Here is a 15337-nt window from a genome sequence, read left to right as displayed (position 1 = left end):
AGCCAACGTTGTTGATCTACAATTTTTCTATAAACTGAAATAAGATTGATATTGATCAGTTTTGTAGTCCTATGGCTTCATCACATTATAGTATTTCACTCATGTGTGAATGTTGCTGTTTGTTTATTATCTAATGTGAACACCACTTGCCACAGCTGATGTCCCTCTGGGGGGAAAAAAAGTTGTTCTATCAGTTACCCTGCATTCTAGAATTCTATTCTAGAATTCTATTCTATTCTCATGGCAGTACCTTCCTGAAGGTGACTTATTTGACAACTTTCTTTACAATTTATGTTAATTTTATGGACCACACATAACTACAGTGGTGTAAAGTACTTAAGTAAAAATACTTGAAAGTACTACTTTAGTCGTTTTTTTCAGTATCTGTACTTTACTTTACTATTTATATTTTTGACAACTTTTACTTTTACTTCACTACATTCCTAAAGAAAATAATGTACTTTTTACTCCATACATTTTCCCTGACACCCAAAAGTACTCGTTACATTTTGAATGCTTAGCAGGACAGGAAAATGGTCCAATTCATGCACTTGTCAAGAGAACATCCCAGTTCATCCCTACTGTCTCTGATCTGATGGACTCACTAAACACAAATGCTTAGTTTGTCAATGATATCTGAGTGTTGGCGTGTGCCCCTGGCTATCCGTGAATAAATAAAAAACCAGAAAATTGTGCTGTGTGGTTTGTTTAATATAAGGAATGTGCAATGATTTATACTTTTACTTTTGATACTTAAGTATATTTGATCAATTACATTTACTTTTGATACTTAAGTATATTTAAAACCAAATACTTTTAGACTTTTACTCAAGTAGTATTTTACTGGGTGACTATCACTTTGTCTTGAGTAATTTTCTATTAAGGTATCTTTACTTTTACTCAAGTATAACAATTCAGTACTTTTTCTACCACTGCCTAACTACTGCCATAAAATGTATCATGAGTGCAGCCAGGAGGATCGAGTGACCCCCAGCCAAAGCAAACTCATGTTGTAAGCTATTGACCAACATGCAATCATTGGAGAATAAACTGGATGAGCTCTGTTCAAGACTATCCTAACAACGGGGCATTAAAAACTGAGTCGTGGCTGAACGAAATGGATAATATACAGTTGGCTGGGTTTTCTGTGCATCGGCAAGACAGAACAGCTGTCTCCAGTAAGTCAAGGGGTGGCTGTCTGTGTCTATTTGTCAATAACAACTGGTGCACGAAATCGAATATTAAGGAAGTCTCAAGGTTTTCCTCACCTGAGGTAGAGTATCTCATGATAAGCTGTAGACCACACTATTTACCATCATCTATATTTTTCGTAGTTGTCTATTTACTACCACAAACCGATGCTGGCACTAATACCGCACTCAATGAGCTGTATAAGGCCATAAGAAAACAAGAAAATGCTCATCCGGAGGCAGCGCTCCTAGTGGCAGGGGACTTTAATGCAGGGAAACTTAAATCTGTTGTACCCTCATTTCTACCAGCATGTCACATGTGCAACCAGACGGGAAAAAAAACTCAAAAAACGTACTCCACACACAGAGACACGTACAAAGCTCTCCCTCGCCCTCCATTTGGCAAATCTGACCATAATTATATCCTCCTGATTCCTCCTGATTCCTGGTTACAAGCAAAAATGAAAGTAGGAAGCACCAGTGACACACTGAATACGGGAGTGGTCAGATGACGCAGATGCTAAGCTACAGGACTGTTTTGCTAGCACAGGCTGGAATATGTTCCGGGATTCATCCAATGGCATTGAGGAGTATACCACATCAGTAACCGGCTTCATCAATAAGTGTATCGATGACGTCGTCCCCACAGTGACCGTACGTACATATCCCAACAAGAAGCAATGGATTACAGGCAACATCCGCCTAAAGGGTAGAGCTGCCGCTTTCAAGGAGCGGGACTCTAACCCTGACGCTTATAAGAAATCCCGCTATGCCCTCCGATGAACCATCAAACAGGCAAAGCGTCAATATAGGACTGAGATTGAATCCTCCTACACCGGCTCTGACGCTCGTCCAATATGGCAGGGCTTGCAAACTATTACGGACTACAAAGGGAAGCCCAGCCCCGAGCTACCCAGTGACACGAGCCTACCAGACAAGCTAAATGACTTATATGCGTGCCTCGAGGCAAGCAACACCAAAGCATGCATGAGAGCACCTGTTCCTGACGACTGTGTGATCACGCTTGCCGTAGCCGATGTGAGTAAGACCTTTAAACAGGTCAACATTACCAGGACTTGTACTCCGAGCATGCGGTGAAGAACTGGCAACTGTCTTCACTGACATTTTCAATCGGTCCCTGGCCAAGTCTGTAATACCTACATATTTCAAGCAGACCACCATAGTCCCTGTGCAAAATAGGGCCGAGCATGCCCCCATTCTGTAGGCTGTAGTGGAACAGGTTGAGAGCTTCAAGTTCCTTGGTGTCCACATCACCAACAAACTATCATGGTCCAAGCACACCAAGACAGTTGTGAAGAGGGCACGACAACGCCTATTCCCCCTCAGGAGACTGAAAAGATTTGGCATGGGTCCTCAGATCCTAAAAAAGTTCTAAAGTTGCACCATCGAGGGCATCCTGACTGGTTGCATCACCGCCTGGTATGGCAACTGCTCGGCCTCCGACCGCAAGGCGCTACAGAGGGTAGTGCGTATGGCCCATACATCACTGGGGCCAAGCTTCCTGCCATCCAGGACCTCTATACCAGGCAGTGTCAGAGGAAGGCCCTAAAAATTGCCAAAGACTCCAGCCACCCTAGTCATAGACTGTTCTCTCTGCTACCACACGGCAAGCGGTACCGGAGCGCCAATTCTAGGTCCAAAAGGCTCCTTAACAGCTTCTACCCCCAAGCCATAAGAATGCTGAACCGCTAATCAAATGGCTACCTGGACTATTTGCATTGACCCCCCCCCTCGCTGTTTATTATCTATGCATAGTCACTTTAGCCCTACCTACATGTACATATTACCTCAATTAACCTGTAACCCCGCACATTGACTCTGTACACCCCCTGTATTGGCCTGGTTGTTGTTATTTTATTGTTGCTCTTTTATTTTGTATTTTTATTTTATTTAGTAAATATCTGCATTGTTGGTTAAGGGCTTGTATTCGGCGCGTTTGAAAAATTAATTTTGATTTGATTTGATTTCTAGGGACCCGTTGCTACCAACAACGTGGAACAGGACGCCACCAAATGTCAGCTCTTTGCTCCAATCACAGACCAGAAAAGTTTTGAATGAGCCAATCACCTACCGGAACGCTAGTCTACCGGAAGAATGGTGTTTTGGAGGACGCTTTGCCCACTGTCTTTGCCTGTTGAATGAAATGGTAGCTAGCTACGTAAAATATATGTCACAATATCCATAAACCACCATTTCGACGAATATTTGGGTTTTCACATGGTGAGTTACTTCTGATGTTCTTAAAGGTACTTAAACAATTGGTTATTTTAGCTAATCAATTTGCACACATAGCAGTGGCTTTGCATAAACTATGTTTAGCCAAAGCCTGTGGTTTAGCTTGCCAACTAGCTAGCTACCACTCGTTACTGTATTTCTTTAGCTACTAATATCTATCTAGCTTACTAGTAGTGTTTATCTTACTAACTACTTATCTTTTGATTGCCAGTTACAAACTCCTACTCAACAAGTTGCAGCTTCAGTCTGACAAATTGGATTGTATTGGGAAGGAAGAGGTGGAACGACAGTAACGTTAGCTCACTGGCTTCAGTTTACTCTAAAACCAAAATCAAACGAAAAGTGTGTATTTTTACGAGCGTGTACACGCTGGAATTAGAATGCACGGTACCGAATGAGAGAAAACAGACAGGCCGCGAGCGTCAACGCCGTCATGTACTTCAAGTTAGAAAGCAAGTCTATTTATTTTGCGTCAACAAAGTAATGCAGACAAAGTGAGCGGATAAATTGTCAAAAAATAGACTTTGTGCATTGTTATGTCTGGAATTGTGACATGTTTAGTAAAAAAGTGTATATTTGGTGATGATAAGTTTAGCTGCCAGTGCCAATAATACATATTGAAAGCAACACATTTATGCCTACCTTTGTTGATTTCGAGCACAGGCATATCGCCTAGGTAGGCTAGGGCTGGGAAACTCGAGGAACTCCGTTCAAGAGAGAATACTGTTATGTAGAAAGAATGAGACTATCTAAATTCTTTATAAACTGCTAGGGTGGATTAGCTACAACTCTCCTCACCTTCTTGAGCGAACATAACAGGAGGCAGGTACATGGCCTTATTTCTAGTACAGCATATTGGATGACTGTCATTCATATCCCATTCACCCAGTTCAACGTAACAGTGATAGGTTTAGGCTACTACATGATACTCTAATTTTCCATATACCCATCATAAGGTTGCTACAACCTAGCCTATGAATGAAAGTTTACAACGTAGGTGCACACAGGTGGAGAGAAATTTGAGTTGACAGACAGTGACACGTGGACAGATAGTGATACATTCAATAGGGCCTTGCACACTCTTTCCTGCATCTAGATGATCTAGGGTGTAATCATTAGTCCAACAGTTGCAAACAAGAGTTTCTATTGGACAAGTTCAGGTATGTTTATCCCTGTTTCGTTCTGTTTAAGATACGATTTTCAACAGAATCGGCGGAATGAATACATCCCTGATCCCGCAGTTCACTTTCATAGCAGCCACGTTGTATTCCTTCTCGCATCTATGCGTTCTTATCCTCTCACCTTTTCCATTCGCTTGTGGACTTCAATGCACAACACATCAGCTGTATGTGACCAGGCGAAAAAACCTTTCCAAGCAAAGCCATATCATAACCGCTACAGACAGCCTACATCGTTGTCACCATATTAGCTAAAGTAACAACAGTCAATATAGCTAATAGAACTAACAAGGTAGTAAACCCGCTACAATCATGCAGTAACGTTACAGTGTACAGTCAGTAAGCAGTTTAGCACTTACACCAGCGGGCCCTGGTGGCAATAAATTAGTAAAACCAAAAGCTTACCTTGTGTTGTGTTGTGTTGGATAGTCATAGACAGCTAGCTAACATAGCATCTCTCTGTTTGAGCAGGGTGTTTGAGTAGGCAGAACTAGCTAGCTGCATTTGCTAGCTAAGTAAGTGAAACTGAAAGAAGAAAAAAAAAAATCCCTATCTCTTGCTTCTTCATTTTGGAAGAAATTAATTTGTTCAAAACTGTTCAACTATTATCTTTCTCTCTCTTTGAGTCAACTACTTACCACATTATATGCAATGCAGTGCTAGCTAGCTGTAGCTTATGCATTCAGTACTAGGTTCATTCTCTGATCCTTTGTTTGGGTGGACAACATGTCAGTTGATGCTGCAAGAGCGCTGATAGGTTGGAGGATGTCATAATTACTGTGTAAGTCTATAGAAGGGGGTGAGAACCATGTGCCTCCTAGGTTTTGTATTGAAGTCAATGTACCCAGAGGAGGACTGAAGCTAGCTGTCCTCTGGCTACACCATGGTGCTACTCTACAGAGTGCTGTTGAGGCTACTGTAGACCTTCATTGCAAAACAGTGTGTTTTAATCAATTATTTGGTGACGTGAATATATTTATTATAGTTTTATCTAAAAAGGATAACTTTTTAAATGTTGATTATTTAAAATGAAATTCACTGAGGAGGATGGTCCTCCTCTGAGGAGCGTAGGACACAGAGTATGTGAGCGGAGTGGAGCTGGAGTGGAGCGATTCCAATTTGACTGGAGCGCGGAGCAAGATTCCCAAAGGCTGGAGCGTTGGCCTTCTCGCCCGCTCCAATTTCACTCCAGTAGCTCTCCAGTACCGCTCACTTCACGAGCTCAGGGCATGCCCGGCGAAGCATGCATTTGTAGTCTACTTGTGTGCTGCTATAGCCCCTTACTTTAGCTACTGTCATGGAGTTCGCTAAATATTTTAATTAAGAAACTGATAAAACACACAGGTGCAAAATCAAGGTGACTTACAAAGATGAGGACCAAGAGCAAGAGAGGGAGTGCGGTGATGTAGTGTCCACAACTAAATAATTATTGTGGAATCTGAAAAGGCACGTATCCCGAAAGCGTGATGGTGTACTTACTACATGCACATGCTAAAAGAAAGAAACGAGGTGGGTAGATAACATAGTGTGTCATTGTAGCAAAGTATTTATAAACCAAAAATCAGAACTCTTAAATTTTTAGTTCATTTTTATTCTATTATCTATACAATAGGCCATAATTGATTTTGGCCCAATAGGCCTCCCACATTCAAGAAGCTTTGCATTTTGATTGGGTTATTTTGCCTTAAAACCTTTAGGTCTACCAAAATAAAAAAAACTATAAACAACTCTGCATCTCTGCCCAGACTGTCAAGAATGGCCAAAAGGATGTTTAGCATCCCCAGTGGCTCTGCAAGCGTGGAGAGGATATTCTCCGCTGCTGGCCGGCTCTCCAGGCACCATCGCATGAGCCTTAAGCCACAGACTGGCCAAACTCATGTTAAAGAATGAATTCAAAAAATAAATTCACAGGCACTAATAAGTCATTTTTCGTTTAATTTGTACTTAATTCTAAGTAAGTCACAGCCTATATGCAAAATGTATAGACTATAATGATTTAATAAAACAAAATGTTGTTTAAATCCTGAGCCCTTTATGTCCCTACCAGCCTATAGTGTCGCACCGGCAAATGCTTCACAATGTATTTCTTTGTAGGCTATAGCCTTGAAATAATTTTAATAATATAGCCTAAATAATTCATTTCCCTTCCTTATTAGGCTCCCTGTCTGGCTCCTGACCTATTTAGTGTTTATATACTGTTTAATATTACATGCAGCCTATTTGAAATGAAGTGTGCTTCTTACATTCACCTTTTCATGTACTATCCCCCATAGTACAAAGGTTGACCTATTCTATTCTGTGCGATAAATAAATATTCCAAACATACAGTGGGGGAAAAAAGTATTTAGTCAGCCACCAATTGTGCAAGTTCTCCCACTTAAAAAGATGAGAGAGGCCTGTAATTTTCATCATAGGTACACGTCAACTATGACAGACAAAATGAGAGAAAACCCCCCCAGAAAATCACATTGTAGGATTTTTAATGAATTTATTTGCAAATTATGGTGGAAAATAAGTATTTGGTCACCTACAAACAAGCAAGATGTCTGGCTCTCACAGACCTGTAACTTCTTCTTTAAGAGGCTCCTCTGTCCTCCACTCGTTACCTGTATTAATGGCACCTGTTTGAACTTGTTATCAGTATAAAAGACACCTGTCCACAACCTCAAATAGTCACACTCCAAACTCCACTATGGCCAAGACCAAAGAGCTGTCAAAGGACACCAGAAACAAAATTGTAGACCTGCACCAGGCTGGGAAGACTGAATCTGCAATAGGTAAGCAGCTTGGTTTGAAGAAATCAACTGTGGGAGCAATTATTAGGAAATGGAAGACATACAAGACCACTGATAATCTCCCTCGATCTGGGGCTCCACGCAAGATCTCACCCCGTGGGGTCAAAATGATCACAAGAACGGTGAGCAAAAATCCCAGAACCACACGGGGGGACCTAGTGAATGACCTGCAGAGAGCTGGGACCAAAGTATCAAAGCCTACCATCAGTAACACACTACGCCGCCAGGGACTCAAATCCTGCAGTGCAAGACGTGTCCCCCTGCTTAAGCCAGTACATGTCCAGGCCCGTCTGAAGTTTGCTAGAGTGCATTTGGATGATCCAGAAGAGGATTAGGAGAATGTCATATGGTCAGATGAAACCAAAATAGAACTTTTTGGTAAAAACTCAACTCGTCGTGTTTGGAGGACAAAGAATGCTGAGTTGCATCCAAAGAACACCATACCAACTGTGAAGCATGGGGGTGGAAACATCATGCTTTGGGGCTGTTTTTCTGCAAAGGGACCAGGACGACTGATCCGTGTAAAGGAAAGAATGAATGGGGCCATGTATCGTGAGATTTTGAGTGAAAACCTCCTTCCATCAGCAAGGGCATTGAAGATGAAACGTGGCTGGGTCTTTCACCATGACAATGATCCCAAACACACCGCCCAGGCAACGAAGGAGTGGCTTCGTAAGAAGCATTTCAAGGTCCTGGAGTGGCCTAGCCAGTCTCCAGATCTCAACCCCATAGAAAATCTTTGGAGGGAGTTGAAAGTCCGTGTTGCCCAGCGACAGCCCCAAAACATCACTGCTCTAGAGGAGATCTGCATGGAGGAATGGGCCCAAATACCAGCAACAGTGTGTGAAAACCTTGTGAAGACTTACAGAAAACGTTTGACCTGTGTCATTGTCAACAAAGGGTAAATAACAAAGTATTGAGAAACTTTTGTTATTGACCAAATACTTATTTTCCACCATAATTTGCAAATAAATTCATTAAAAATCCTACAATGTGATTTTCTGGATATTTTTTTCTCATTTTGTCTGTCATAGTTGACGTGTACCTATGATGAAAATGACAGGCCTCTCTCATCTTTTTAAGTGGGAGAACCTGCACAATTGGTGGCTGACTAAATACTTTTCCCCCCCACTGTAGTCTGGGACAGTTGTGGGATGCGATAGATCCCAAATTAATACAACCACTAGCATCAAAAAACCTTTTTTACTCAATGTGGCTGACGCAACAGATCAGAGCGTTTAGCTTAAAATGTTGATAAACTATTAGGCTATTTCTTCACATTATAAGCGCAGCAATGCGCACATGGTCCCATGTAGCTCAGTTGGTAGAGCATGGCGCTTGCAACGCCAGGGTTGTGGGTTCGTTTCCCACGGGGGGCCAGTATGAAAATGTATGCACTCACTAACTGTATGTCGCTCTGGATAAGAGCGTCTGCTAAATGACTCAAATGTAAATGTTAGTAGGCTATAAGCGCGAAAGTTCCATTAGCGGGAAAACACAATTTTCAAAAGTGACCGCAAATGCAATTATGCATGTAATGCTTTTATTATAAAGGTGCATTTTATGGTAAAAATTATCTTCCCCAAACTTGGAACTCACGCACTGCTTATGTATGCCAGTTAGGCTCTACACCACTTGTAAAGCTGATTAATGTGCTTAATTTTAAGAAGTTATTGATACAGTTGTGATACAAACCTTATTAAAACATATAGGCCTATGGGCTAGGCTACATGAGGTGTGCGACTATGATTTGAAAAAGTTGCAAGAAAAAGGCATTGTTTCTTATGCTGGGCATTATTCACAAGTGATAATATATAATTCTCAAGTGATAGGCTAATATTGTCACCCATCAGACTATTCTTGATTTAATCTTGTCTTTACATATACAAAATAATATATGTGTGAAATTTGTTTTCATTTAGAATGGACCATTATCATGCACCTGTATCGAAACACAGCCAGCGGGAAAAATATACATGTCATCTATGCACTTAAATAGCGAATGGAGGACGCTTTTCCCCATGGTTTATTTTTATGCCAGCCAGGTAGGCTATACTCCTGTTGTAAATATAAACAACGTGCTTAATATTAGGAAAGTTGAGAAATAAATATAGTAGGCCTGGCCTGATCCTCCTATTTTTAGTAGAGGCCATCACTCGCGGAATTTCATAGCTTATAGAAATGTTGCACAACGTGAGCTCATGGGCTCTCATGGTAGCTTAGTGGGTAAGAGCGTTGTGCCAGTAACCGAAAGGTCGCTGGTTCTAATCCCCGAGCCGACTAGGTGAAAAATCTGTCGATGTGCCCTTAAGCAAGGCACTTAACCCTAATTGCTCATGTAAGTCGCTCTGGATAAGAGCGTCTGCTAAATGACAAAAAAAATAAAATAATAATAATAATAATAATAAGTGTTTGTTTAGATTTTCGATTACATTTGCATTGATGTCTGAGTGATTAGAGGGACAATAGAGTGCTGAGTACCAGGCAGTTAGCAAGTTTGGTAGGCTACTAATGACCATCAGCAGCATCAGAGCTTGGAGAAGCCTAATTACAGTGACTAAACGGCCACCTGGAATTTGACTGCCTTCATGACTCGTGACTGCAGGTGTGGCGGTAATACAGTCACCGCAACAGCCCTAGTTTTGGTTAAATTGTGATTTTAATGAATGGAGCGAATTTGGAGCTGCAGTTTTTTTTTCCTGTTTCCTGATTTTCAACCGCTCAACTCCGCTCACATACTCTGGTAGGACAATTAAGGTGAGTTAAAAGGAACACACAACAATAATTCACAAGGGCTACATAACGAACATAACACATACAACTGTTTATTATGGATTCTCATGACAATTAAGTTGGCATACGCTACACAGTGTAAGTTAATTGATGTTCTCTACTCTCACGCACAAATTACGACGCTTTTGACAACGACTTTTGTTCTTCTTTGGGATCATGGCGTTTGCACATTTTGTTTGTGCATGCCACCACCTACTGTGCGGGAGTGTGTGGTCGATCACGTTACATTTTGCACCACCAACTAACCCTACACCTATAAACCAATATTTCATAATTTTTTTTAAACACCTCATTCCACTACTTTGACCCTAACTGATCCTAGACCAGGCCAACGGCCTGGGAGGACAGGACTCTTTCGTTCAACACCCCTTGTAACTCTTCTGCAGTAAAACCTCGTACACCCAAGTACTTCTCTGCAGCTGCCACCACAACATCTGTTTTCTGTAATTTACATTCCATTTCTGTGGTACAGTTGATAACAATGGCATGCTTCTTAAACAACAGGTGTAGACTAACAGTAAAATGCTTACTTACAGGCCCTTCCCAACAAATAATAGACAAGTAAAACACGTAATAATAAAAGTGATAATAAATACACAATGAGTAACTATACCTTGGCTATATACACAGGGTACCAGAACCGAGTCGATGTGCAGGGGTACGAGGTAATTGAGGTAGATATGTACATATAACTAGAAATAAATTGACAGATAATAAACGGTAGCAGCTGCGTATGTGATGAGTCAAAAAAGTTAGTGCAAAAAGGGTCAATGCAGCTAGTCCGGGTAGGTATTTGGTTAACTATTTACAGTGAGGGAAAAAAGTATTTGATCCCCTGCTGATTTTGTACGTTTGCCCACTAACAAAGACATGATCAGTCTATAATTTTAATGGTAGGTTTATTTGACCAGTGAGAGACAGAATAACAACAAAAAAATCAAGAAAAACGCATGTCAAAAATGTTATAAATTGATTTGCATTTTAATGAGGGAAATAAGTATTTGACCCCTCTGCAAAACATCACTTAGTACTTGGTGGCAAAACCCTTGTTGGCAATCACAGAGGTCAGACGTTTCTTGTAGTTGGCCACCAGGTTTGCACACATCTCAGGAGGGATTTTGTCCCACTCCTCTTTGCAGATCTTCTCCAAGTCATTAAGGTTTCAAGGCTGACGTTTGGCAACTCGAACCTTCAGCTCCCTCCACAGATTTTCTATGGGATTAAGGTCTGGAGACTGTCTAGGCCACTGTCTAGGCCGTGTGTTTTGGGTCATTGTCATGCTGGAATACCCATCCACGACCCATTTTCAATGCCCTGGCTGAGGGAAGGAGGTTCTCACCCAAGATTTGACGGTACATGGCCCCGTCCATCGTCCCTTTGATGTGGTGAAGTTGTCCTGTCCCCTTAGCAGAAAAACACCCCCAGAGCATAATGTTTCCACCTTCATGTTTGACGGTGGGGATGGTGTTCTTGGGGTCATAGGCAGCATTCCTCCTCCTCCAAACACGGCGAGTTGAGTTCATGCCAAAGAGCTCCATTTTGGTCTCATCTTTCACCCAGTTCTCCTTTGAATCATTCAGATGTTCATTGGCAAACTTCAGACGGGCCTATATATGTGCTTTCTTGAGCAGGGGGACTTTGCGGGCGCTGCAGGATTTCAGTCCTTCACGGCGTAGTGTGTTACCAATTGTTTTCTTGGTGACTATGGTCCCAGCTGCCTTTAGATCATTGACAAGATCCTCCCGTGTAGTTCTGGGCTGATTCCTCACCGTTCTCATGATCATTGCAACTCCACGAGGTGAGATCTTGCATGGAGCCCCAGGCCAAGGGAGATTGACAGTTATTTTGTGTTTCTTCCATTTGCGAATAATCGCACCAACTGTTTTCACCTTCTCACCAAGCTGCTTGGCAATGGTCTTGTAGCCCATTCCAGCCTTGTGTAGGTCTACAATCTTGTCCCTGATATCCTTGGAGAGCTCTTTGGTCTTGGCCATGGTGGAGAGTTTGGAATCTGATTGATTGATTGCTTCTGTGGACAGGTGTCTTTTATACAGGTAACAAGCTGAGATTAGGAGCACTCCCTTTAAGAGTGTGCTCCTAATCTCAGCTCGTTACCTGTATAAAAGACACCTGGGAGCCAGAAATCTTTCTGATTGAGAGGGGGTCAAATACTTATTTCCCTCATTAAAATGCAAATCAATTTATAACATTTTTGACATACGTTTTTCTGGATCTTTTTGTTGTTATTCTGTCTCTCACTGTTCAAATAAACCTACCATTAAAATTATAGACTGATCATGTCTTTGTCAGTGGGCAAACGTACAAAATCAGCAGGGGATCAAATACTTTTTTCCCTCACTGTAACTCACTATTTCCCAGTCTTATGGCTTGGGGGTAGAAGCTGTTCAGGGTCCTGTTGGTTCCAGACTTGGTGCATCGGTACCCTTTGCCATGTGGTAGCAGAGAAAACAGTCTATGACTTTGGTGGCTGGAGTCTTTGACCATTTTTAGGTCCTTCCTCTAACACCGCTTGGTATAGAGGTCCTAGATGGCAGGGAGCTCGGTCCCAGTGATGCACTGGGCTGTACACACACTACCCTCTGTAGCGGTTGGATGCCAAGCAGTTGCCATACCAAACGGTGATGCAGCCAGCCAAGATGCTCTCAATGGTGCAACTGTATAACTTTTTTGAGAATCTAAGGGCCCATGCCAAATCCTTTCAGCCTCTTGTGTTGGTTTGTGTGGACCATAATAGATCCTTAGTGATGTGTCCACCGAGGAACTTGAAGCTCTCGACCCACTCCACTACAGCCTCATCTATGTGAGGGGGGTGTGCTCGGCCCACCATTTCCTGTAGTCCACAATCAGCTCCTTTGTCTTGTTGAGGTAGAGGTTGTTGTTCTGGCACGACACTGCCAGGTCTCTGACCTCCTCCCTATAGGCTGTCTCATCAATCAGGCCTACATCTGTTGTGTCGTCAGCAAACTTAATGATGGTGTTAAGGCGTCTGCATGCTTCCCAGCCGAAACAGTTCGGAAGAGTTTGTGCATATATTATGACGACATTTTGTAATGTTTTGTTCGTTTTTGACTTTGGTGAGGGTTTCTTCAGCTGTTTGGGCACAGCCGAAGTCTACGCCCTTTCGTCTGTGTTTGGTCAACAATAGGGATTCTTCAATAATGTCTTTGTTGTCATTCAACAAGAGACAACTCGTTTTCATTCAAATTGTTTCATTGAGAAATACTGCACCAAACATCTTAGAGGTAAAATTGCACGACTAAGATCTCCTCTGCAAAATTAATGACAGATTTCTTGAGTTATCTTAGATTAATTCGGACTGTTTTGAGGAAGTGTATGCTGGCTTTTTTTCTCGTTTTTCAAGCGAAGGTCTTTTAAGGGAGTATGCGAGCAGACTTGTTCGGTTCGCCTAGCCGACTTCGGCTAGCCGCCAGCCGAACTGAAGCATGTTGATGCCTTTAGACTCGTGTGCAGCCAAGCAGTCGTGAGTGAACAGGAAGTACAGGAGGGGACTAAGCATGCATCCCTGAGGGGCCCCCATGTTGAGGGTTAGCGTGGCGGATGTGTTGTTGCCTACCCTCACCACCTGGGGGCGGCCTGTCAGGAAGTCCAGGATCCAGTTGCAGAGGGAGGTGTTTAGTCCCAGGGTCCTGAGCTTAGTGATGAGCTTGGAGGACACTATAGTTTTGAACGCTGAGCTGTAGTCAATGAACAGCATTCTAACTGGTGTTCCTCTTGTCTAGGTGGGAAATGGCAGTGTGGAGTGCAATAGAGATTGCGTCACCTGTGGATCTGCTGGGGGGGTATGCAAATTGGAGTGGATCCAGGGTGTCTGGGATGATGGTGTTGATGTGAGCCATGACCATTTCAAAGCATTTCATGGCTATAGATGTGAGTGCTACGGGGCCATAGTAATTTAGACAGGTTACCTTGGAGCTCTTGGGCACAGGGACTATGGTGGTCTGCTTGAAACATGTAGGTATTAGACTGGGTCATGGAGAGGCTGAAAATGTCAGTGAAGACTCTTGCCAGCTGGTCAGAGCATGCTCTGAGTACTTGTCCTGGTAATCCGTCTGGCCTTGCGGCCTTGTGAATGTTAACCTGTTTAAAGGCCTTACTCACATCGGCTACGGCGAGCGTGATCACAGTCGTCCGGAACAGCTAGTGCTGTCATGCATGATTCAGTGTTGCTTGCCTCGAAACGAACACAGAAGGCATTTAGCTCGTCTGGTAGTCTCGCGTCACTGGGCAGCTTGCGGCTGGGTTTCCCTTTGTAATCCATGATAGTTTGTAAGCCCTGCCACATCCGACGAGCGTCACAGCTGATGTAATAGGATTTGATCTTAGTCCTGTATTGACGCTTTGCCTGTTTGATGGTTCGTCGGAGGGCGTAGTGGGAGTTCTTATAAGCGTCATTCTGTATTGACCTAGGCCTACTAGTCAGCCTTGACCCATCATCCTCTACTCTCTTCACTGCCTCAGCATACGACACCTTCTGTTCTACTCTGACCTTGGCAACCTCAACCTGTATCTCTCGCAACGGGCACTTTTGATCCCCAGTAACATGGGCACCCCCACAATTGAAACACCGATTTTTCAACCGATACTACACATTCCTTTGTCCCATGCCCTCCTACACACTTCTCACATCTTGGAATCTCCCTCCCACACACTTCTGCAACATGATCATACGTTTGGCATCTGAAACACCTTAGTGGATCGGCACAAAAGCTCTCACGGGATAACTGACATATCCTACCATGACTTTGTCAGATAAAGACTTTGCTTCAAAACTCAAAAGGACAGACAGTGTCTTCTCAGTTTCACCACGCTCGCCACCGGGTCTGCGGGTGTCACAGACATAGGGAATCTTACATTTCAGTTGCTCCACCTCAACGCTTAACACCACCCCATTAATCACTCCTTTCAAAGGCACCCTGCCCCGGAGAGCAAACCAAGTCACAGGACTTGTCCCGAGGCCCGTGATGCGCTCCGCCCCCTCCCTCTGGGCGAAAGAAGCACCGAAAATCCTCACAAGTCCACTTCGAGCTACCTTCACCGATTTAACAGTACCCAACTTATTTTCTACCCAGCCTGAGACTACATG

Source organism: Coregonus lavaretus, assembly GCF_964263955.1.
Source record: "Coregonus lavaretus genome assembly, chromosome: 24".
Lineage (NCBI taxonomy): Eukaryota > Metazoa > Chordata > Actinopteri > Salmoniformes > Salmonidae > Coregonus > Coregonus lavaretus.
Note: the sequence above shows the minus strand (reverse complement) of the source record.